This window comes from Macaca thibetana, chromosome 7 (genome assembly GCF_024542745.1).
Source record: "Macaca thibetana thibetana isolate TM-01 chromosome 7, ASM2454274v1, whole genome shotgun sequence".
NCBI lineage: Eukaryota > Metazoa > Chordata > Mammalia > Primates > Cercopithecidae > Macaca > Macaca thibetana.
The window spans coordinates 130727933-130737578 of record NC_065584.1 but is presented as its reverse complement, the minus strand read 5'-3'; the positions used below and the strand labels follow the sequence as shown (position 1 = coordinate 130737578).

Genomic DNA, 9646 nt, shown 5'->3' with positions numbered 1-9646 from the left:
TATCATGCAATATACCCATATACCGAACCTGCATATGTACCCCCTGAATCCAAAAGAAAAAAATAAAAAATAACCAATGAATGTATTATGAAGAAGAGAAATTCGCTTTCTTTGGCTAGAAATTAGTAATAGAACTAATAATAAATATCTGAACTTGTACACTTTATCTCACACGCAATAAGATTGGCTCTTAAGAATAGGGTCCTGATTCAACTATGATTTTTATTTGCCTGATTTCCTTTTGGATAATGAAGGCATCTTTAGTCATCATCTCTTCTGAGACATTTGTGTAAAAAAAATTTTAACAAAAGAACAATGGAAACCTGAAGGCCCGGCATGGTAGCTCATTCCTGAAATCCCAGTGCTTTGGAAGGCTGAGACAGGAGGATCACTTGAGGTCAGGAGTTCAAGACCAGTCTGGGCAATACAACAAGACCTCGTCTCTGCAAAACTAAAAAATAAAAACTATCCAAGTGTGGTAGCACACATCTTTAGTCCCAGCTACTTGGAAAGTTGAAGCAGGAGGCTTGCTTGAGCCCAGGGCTTTGAGGGGTGACCTGAGACAGGATTAATGGCATCAAACTGAATATAACCTGTTTGGAAAACAGAACGTTTTAGCATTTCCTCTCACTTTATACTTTACCACAATTAGAGGATGCAAGTTGGGAAATCTGCATTATAGTTTCCCTGGAGAAGCAAAAGCATATAAAGAATGAAACAATTTACATAGCGAGATGATTAGAAGAGTAAGAAAACCATGCAGAAGCCCTGAAGTATCAGAGCTACATCTTCGCAAAATGGCATTAGACTCCAAGAAAATCTTCAGGCTTAATTTCACCCAATATCAGGTAAAACCAAAATTATTTTAAACAGTGGTTAAGATTAACAATTAATATTTGGGTGTCTTTATTTTGTTCTAGTCTTTCCCCCGGAACAGTATCACTATTCATTATAAATTGGTTCATGGATATAACTTGTCATTTTAACACGTAGTTTTTTGTTGTGTTTATAAAATTTGAAAGTATGAGGAAGTGTGGGTTCTAACACCAGTCTCAGTTAACTGTGGTGATAACCATATCCATTCAGCTGGACCATGAAGTGTTGTAAAGCTATCACTATGCACCTGTTGATAATTTATCCGAATTACAGATGCAGCTTGTGGGAAGAGGAAAAAGTATATTTATTTGCTCGGCAAACCCAAAACTCAGAAGAAATACCAATAGTCCTTACAGAAATGCTATGGCTGTATGTCTAGCATGATACTATAAACAAATAGGTGATTACCTAAGGCCCCCATAGCCAACAGGACTGTGAGGAATAAATTTAGAGATGCGATTACATGGCTGACTTGGATCCTCTAGGGAACATACAACAACTCTCATATAATTATGCAGTGAGACTTTGAGTGGTGGCTATGGAATAACTAGTACTTCCATTTTCAACATTTGACTATTTTAAACCAGCTTTCTCTGATACCAAATGCCTGAAGGGTTCTATAAAAACGTTTAACATATTTTAAATGCAGTAGCTTTACAAATACTTGGTAATTTAAATGATAAACTTCAGATACCCTTCATAACTCCTTCACGGCTCTGAATTCCATATTACATCTGGTTTTGTTTTAGATATCATCTGAAATTTAAAGACACTTTCATCACGTTTGAAGTAAAATGATTAATGAAATGTACACTCACAATATTCTCTGAGACATTTCTAACCAGTCATCAAGGATGGCATACAACATGTTTCTTAAAAGTGGTATGATAGCATATTATTCTAAATTTGGTTACTCCCAGAAAGTCTAAAGGAACATTACCAAGGGATATAGCTCAATGATTATGCAGCCTCAAGTAAATGAATAATTTAGTTATGATTTAACCCAATAAAATCACTGTCCTAAATTACCATATACTATGTGGCTTTTCTACCAAAAAGTTCTAAGGTGCATGGGACAAGTGTGAAGAGGCAGTCTTATGTACAGCATATTGTCCCAGACCTCTCAGCCCAATTCGCCCCCAAATTCAGTACTTCACTCTGATGAAGTATACTGAATCCAATATATTGACATCCTCCTTTTAAAAATCCCCATAACTTAATATCAATAAGCACATATGATGAGTTATGAGATAGCAATCTAGCAATTCCAAGGCCATGTTCTTATAGCAAGCTACGCGTATTTCTGATACTGATACTCTTGTGTTTTGCATGCTTGACCTTGTGCAGTAACTCTTTTACACAAGGTCAAACACCTCACTATGTTGTTTCAAAAGAAGAATCCATGAGACAAATCGGGCAAAAATTTGTTGGAGGAAACAAACAGAAGCAGAGTCTGAGAATGGTCTGAATGGAGGAGTCATGGTTGGAGTCAGAGAGCAATGAGAAAACCCAGAGATCATGAAAAGGACTGTGCCTACCCTGATCTAAATAAAAAGAGGTTTCCTGACTTTTAAGAAAATCTGCATTTTTAGCACCATTATTTTATCCACATAATACTACATCCTAGATTCTTAAGGAGGAATGAACAATACCCCTCTCCCAATTTTCCTATCTGTATAACTCACCAACTTGACCTTATTACATAATATACATCAAGGTATTATTTTTTTCAAACAGTAAATTATTGATCCAGTGATCAAAAGAAGTTCCTAAAAGAGTTTAACATTCGCCCAAGGAGTAACTTGTTATACTGGAGAACCGTGGAAGAACATTCTAAATCAGTGTGACTTACAGAAATACATATTTTGTATATTACATGAGCTGAAAGCACCACGCTGGCAATTCGCAGAAGCTGTCTTTATAAACAAAGTGAAGTGTCTCCAATCAATTCCTGCTAATGCACAGTAATAAGAAGCAAATCACTCAATCACCAGCACAGAAAAACAGAGTACAATGGTCCATATTCAATAGCCCCAAAACAAATTATAAAGGGCTAAGTAGGGTGGGGTGAAGCTCAGTATTGGGAGGTTTGTTTTTCATGAACAGATGGTTTCATCATTAGTTGGGGTGCCAACTAAAACTTTCGGGGCCGGGAGGCACAGATCATTTCCTGTCCACCCACTGTTCTATTCTGCAATTCCATCCATTTCAGGAACCTCTCCTAGCAAGCTGTGAGCCTTTCTTCTCCTGGCTATTTTGCATCCTAGAGTTGATAACAAATTGCAGCTCTTTCATAACCCATAATGTCTTTTCAATGACCAAAGCAAATCCATACTCATGTAAGTGTGCCTTTTCCTAGGTGGATGCTGAAGGAAGTTACACACAGTTACTTATACCATAGTCTCACCTACAGAGTTAGAAGTTGCCATTAATTATCTCCTCAGACTGCTCCAAACTCAACAATCTCAATAAGTTCTGTTTCCCAGTCAACCCTCTAATTGCTTTTGTTGTTGTTGTTTTATCTCATTTCCTCTGGATCCCATCCAAATTCTCTATTTCTTAGATCAATAATAGGGTTAAAATGAGTCTCATGCCAATAGCAGTCAAGACTAAAGCAACATGAACTATGCTGGAGGAATCACTTCATATTTCCAAAGCTTACCTTTTAGAGACTGGATTGAATGGCGGACATGTGTTATTGACTGTTACCTCATATTTTAGGCCTTATACAACCATGTTTATATAAAACTTGACTGAAAGAATCCCATAAGCTTGCATTCAAGTTCTATTTGCCTACCCCAAAATGTTTTTTTAAATTCTTCCTTAATGAATTATACTTTACATGTCAATTGCAATATCAAGCTTAATAATTTATTCAATTTCTAAGGATATTTAAATTTTAATTAATTTGTGTAGGGTCCTACCCTAAGTTGGTATTATGCACACTAAGGAATATGTATGTCTTATTTATACATATACCTAGTTGTATAAAATATGATAACCCATTTTTAAAAAACTAAGAGTAGCCAAAAATCAGACTCATGGAATCTTATAGGTGGAAGAACAGTACGTCATACTGTATTCTTTCAGAGACTTCTGTCTAGTTGCCTTAGTTTTCAAACAGGGAAGACAGGAAGACAGTAAGCTCTGTGATTTTAGAGCATATAATTCAGCCCACCTTGACACAGATACCATAAGCTTGACACAGATACTATAATAAGAAAATAATTAAAAATGCAATCAAAGATTACTCAAATTGTGCATTAAATGTATTCATCACATAATTACAAAGGAAAAAATTATAAATCCCCTAACTAAAATTTCCAACTGGAGTCAGCTACTTTTTTTAACTTAACGGAAGGAAATCTTCCATATGCAAATATTCAGTGGATTGAATATTGTGTATCATATGGACTACAGTGGAAAAATCTGAAAGTACGACCTCAGATGATCAAAGTTGACATCAATAGTGATAGGTCATGTTGATAGCATGTACACTTGATGTGATGAAAATGTCACTTTACCTGTTTGGTCTTCTTCCCCAAAACCCATAACCTCAGTCTCCTCATGAGAAAAACATTATGCAAATCACACTTAGGAGGCATTCTTCAAAATATCTGACCATTAATCCTCAAAACTGTCAAGGTCATCAAAAACAAGAAAAATTTAAAAAACTGTCACAGCCAAGAGGGGCCTAAAAAGATATGATCACTAAATGTAATTTGGTATTTTGGATGAGTCAGAACAGAGAAAAAAAATTAAGAAAAAAATAAGACAGTGTGAACATAGTATAGACTTTAACAATAGTGTATCAATATTGGTTTCATCAGCTTTAATATGTACCATGATAATGCAATATGTTAATAAGGGAAATTGGGTGTAGGGTATATTGAAAGTCTCAGTACTATCTTCACAACTATTCTATAAATCTAAATATATTCTAAAATGAAAAGTCTATTTAAATATTAAACATGTGCACACATGTGCATTTGCGCACGCACACACAGACCCTGCACACACAGTGCATTTCACCACTACTGCGGATTGACATAAGCACCTCTCCTCGACAACAAACCCTGAAATAAGAATGTTGTTTTATTCATCTTTGTATCTCCTACAAATATTTAGGCCATGCCTATTACTTACTACTTATAGAATAAACGCCCATGGAATTGAAAGAGATGATGATCTAATATCCAGGGTCAAGCTGACTGCACAGTAAGAAAACAAAAGTTTCTATTAAGATGCACTTTTCCCACTCCTGGCAATTACTGCAGAATTTATTCTTATCTTGAGAGAAAGACCCATAATGGTGGATTGAAATTGGGGGAAAAAAAGAAGAAAGAGTGAACACAGGGTAGCAGCCATGCCACTAACAAATGCAACATATAGGAATCTGTCTCCTAACTTACAAAATTACCTTAAACTCCATCACTTAGTGCCTCAAAGTCAAAAGGAGAAAAACATCTTAAGGAAGACAACACATATACTTACATTTGAAGGTTGTTCTGAGGATTAGGTGAAAAAAATATGTTTACGCCCTTTGAAAATCACACAATCAAATAGCAGTTCCTAAATTTCCCCAGAGGTGGAGCACCTGAAAGTCATAGTGGTCCTTGGAGACCAAAATGAATACTGATGTATTGAATTGCATTAGAGGAACCATTTTAAGGGTAGAAAATATAACAATGTGATGCAGAATGAGATTATAACCATTAGTGTAACGCACGTGCACGCACACACACATACACACAAATTACATTTAGTTCAATTGTCTCCTAGTAATTTTTGCCATTATTATGCATCTGCTATTTTGTTATCCTGTTTTCCTATATCCTCTTGTTAATTGTGTGTCTTCCTCACTAAACTATTACCAAGTACCCATGTCTTGTTAATTCTTGTATCTTGAGAATAGATTTTGGCACATAATAGACATTTATTCAACAAATATTCCTGGAGCACTTATTGGAAATCATGAGATCTAGCAAACGAAAGATTAAGATCCCCATTCTTAAAGTACTTACATTCTAATTCTAGCAGGCTAAAAGGCTAGAAGGTGATAGATGCAATGGAGAAAAGCAGAGCAGGATAAGGGGGGATGGGAGTTAGAAACAGGTTGTGGAATTAAGCAGAGCGATTACACTGTCAATGTGAGGTTTCAGCAAAAACTTCAAAAACTAATGATTTCAACAAAGCACATATCTGGGTGCTAAACATTCCAGGCAGAAGAATAAGGCACTATCTAGATGCAAGCTTGCCTGTCATGTCAAAAAGCATCCAGGAAGCCAAGGTGCCTGGGGCACTGTGAGTGCAAGGAAGGGGAGTAGGCAAGGCCAGGATGGTCAGGCCAGGCAGGGCCTTGTAAATCGTGATAAAGACTTGTGCTTCCCTCCACAGTGAAATGGGGAGCCACTGCAGAGTTTCGAGCAAGAGCCACACCATCTGAGCTACATTTTTACAGGCTCACTCTGGCTGCCATGTGGCCACTATGTGGTGGCAAACACAGAAGCAGTAAAGAGACCTGTTCAGGTTGGTTGCCATAATCTGGTGGCTCAGACCAAGGTAGTAGGTGTGGCCATGATGAAAATTAGCTGGATGATAAATATATCAAAGTAGAGCCAAAAAATTTTAAGACAGATTCAACAAATACTTTAAATGGATAAATATTGGCCAATATTCATTAGCAGGCAAGCATCATCAAGTACCAAAGGCTTAATAACCATTTATGGGCAAAAAAAAAAAAAAAAACTTCAAACAAAAACCACATTTGTTAAATTAGCATGATATGTATTAAATTATGTTGACAATGACTTAATTATTTGATTTCAGCCTCAGAACATTGACACCCAGCTTACTGACTTAGGGTTTTGGGCGGGGAGAGAGTTTGATAACCACTAAGCTACATACATGTGTGAATGTTGATACTGATACCGAAACTAATTTATGACAGGGGCTGTGAGGGGGTATCTCACCTGTTCAAAGAAATATCATTATCTGATTTCAGCCTTACGTTGGAGAGGAAGTCGGAGCCAGCCAGGTGGAAAGGATTACTGTACTAAGCCCTGGAGGTGGCTCTGCTTAGTAATTGATACCATTTTCTGGCACTAGTTATTTTTATAAAGATATTAGCAAAGCAACAGCAAAATTAAAGTGCTTCATAATCCTTAGCACTCATCATCAACTTCTGAAATATGATTGCATGTTAGCTTTTACTGTTACTGTACAAAAGCACTTACTTAAAGGTAGGGAGGACAAACTCTGTTAATAGTAGTAAAGGGGAGAACTATTGCCTCTTTCCAGACTGTGGCATCGCTTCTCCCAAAGCAACAGGAGTTACAGAGATCTCCTGAATCTCCTTTTTGCTGAACTTGGCAAGAAACTGGTAGGTATCTTCCAGGGTGTGTGAGCAAAATATGTCCCTAGAAAGGTTAACAAATGGGTGACAGGTGACTGCTGTATTCCTTCCTCATTCTTCTCCTTTTACATATTTCTTCCCCCTGCTTCCAGTGGCCTCCCAGGGATCCAAGCCTGCTCATAGGAAATTAAATGAGGTTAGTGATTAACATTTCAAAGTGAATTTAAGTCACCGCTTGCCCTCCATCTGGGGAACGCACATTACAAGCTTAATTTGTGGAAGAGCAGACTTTCTATCCCTCTTAGCCATCAGGGCAGGGTGCTATTTTATTTACTCAGGGGATCTGGGGAGCACAGCATGTTTCCTCAGCAGAGAGGAGGAGGATTTTGCTAGTTGAGGCATGTCCACGCTCCCCAGATCAGCTGCCTAGCAGTAGCATCCTTCCCTGCCTCATTCCAGGTCATGCTGTGAGTATGAGGACACCAGTCTCATGACAGAGCTAAATCAGAAATCCAGAGACCAGTAATGCTTGCTGAACCCCTAATTTTTTCTTTATAAAATAGTATCCCTCTATAGACACCCTGCCTCACAGGGCCTTTTTGAAGACAAATGAAATAATGTCATCTCTTCAATGCAAGCCTGTCCCCCAACAACTCAATGAAAGGTGCCATATACAATGACCAAGTTCTCTTTCCAGCTGAATTTAGAAACCGCAGAGTACAGTGCTGCCTATGTTCATTCACAGTGGCATCTAATTTTGCATAGGAAAGTAAGGCCTAGGCATTTGCATTTTTCCTCCTGGTTCCACTCTCCTGGCCAAGAAACACATGAAGAAGGGTCTTCACTGGCCCAGAGCCCCTGATAGGATTCCATTCATGCCCGCCACTCACTGACAGAGAAAGCCCCCCACCAGAAGGCTCCGCTCTCATAAAGAGCTCTGCCTGATTCAGGAAGACGTGGCTTTTTGTTCAGTACCATAGGACCTTGTGTGACACTCCACGGCCCGGGCTAGGGGCTGTCACAGCAGTCTTTCACAATTCAAAGAGCAAAAGAGAATAGCCTGCCTTTGAGCGTCAGAGATGTGGGAGAGGCAGGAATCAAATCATGAATCAATAAATAAAAACACCAACAGCTGTGATATTTAAAACAGACAATCACTGTAACAGCAAATGACAACCCTGCAGCCTACAGAATCTGCTAATAAACTGTCTGCTGTGAATGTTATTAAAGATAAACTTATGAGCCATGATTATTCAACCATTAAACCTAAGTGGAAATCAAAGCAAGATGTGTGTCAGATGATGTTTTTGGTGCCACATAGCCCAGGAAATTTACTCATCAAATCTGAATCCTGATCTCTCTGTCCTCCAAGGATTGGTCCCTTGAATTTCTGGCACTGTGTGCAGAAGCTGTCTTCTCTTTTTTCCTTTAATTATCATTTTAGTTTTGAATGTGTGGCTTATTTCCAATAAGTTGTTGTGATAAGCACATCTTATTATCCATGGAATAAAGGGAGTGCCATTCAGTTCAGCAGGGGCATATCTACAAGAAGGAAAGAAAAGACGACTTTCCCCACAGCCAACCTGCTGACCAGACAACTTTCAGCCCTGAGGGACCGATGCTGAACAAGCTCTCAAAAGTCTAGATTGTGAGGAGCTTTGTCAATATATTAGCTAACTTAACTGAACCGGAATTTAATTTCAATTCAGCAGTCATTATATTCACACTTCACTTTAATCTCAAGCTCTATTGTTAATAGTACAGTTGGCAACACAGTTAGTAAGAAGAGCGGGCCTGATACGGTGATTCATGCCTATAATCCTAGCACTTTGGAAAGCCAAAGTGGGAGAATCTCTTGAGACCAGGAGTTCAAGACCAGCGTGGGCAACACAGCAAGACCCCAATCTCTACAAAAAAGTAAAAAAAAAAAAAAAAAAAAAAAAAAAAATTGTAGCTGTAGTCCCAGCTCTTCAGGAGGCTGAGGTAGGAAGATTACTTGAGCCCAGGACTGAATTCCAGGCTGCAGTGAGCCATGATTACAACACTGTAGTCCAGCCTGGGTGACAGAGAAAGACCCTGTCTCAAAGAAAAAAAAAATAGGAAGAGTGGCATATTATGGCAGAAACAAAATTATACAATAAAAGATTCCTATATGAGTATTCTACTTTGAAGACATAAAAGGATGACTTAAATCCAAAATAATTTTCAGTTAATATCCTCAAGAATACAATGATATGCAGGATGCAGAACATAGTGAAGTTAGAGCTACTCAATCTGGTAGTTTTTAAGGAATGACCTTCAAATGTCTGCTTGGTGTTAATATTTCCCAGGCATTTTGAATTAGGAATTTGAAATAACCTTCCATAATGAAGGTGACAGTCTTTTTTTAAAAAATAAGAAATACAACATTAACTG

General features: G+C 37.9%; 1 non-coding gene across 1 annotated transcript; it reads left to right on the top strand.

The window, feature by feature from the left end:
- The first annotated feature begins 205 nt into the window (after positions 1 to 205).
- LOC126960452 (small nucleolar RNA SNORD11) lies at positions 206 to 285 on the top strand. Its single transcript, XR_007727997.1, has one exon. It is a non-coding gene; the product is annotated as a small nucleolar RNA SNORD11 (small nucleolar RNA).
- Positions 286 to 9646: the final 9361 nt, after the last annotated feature.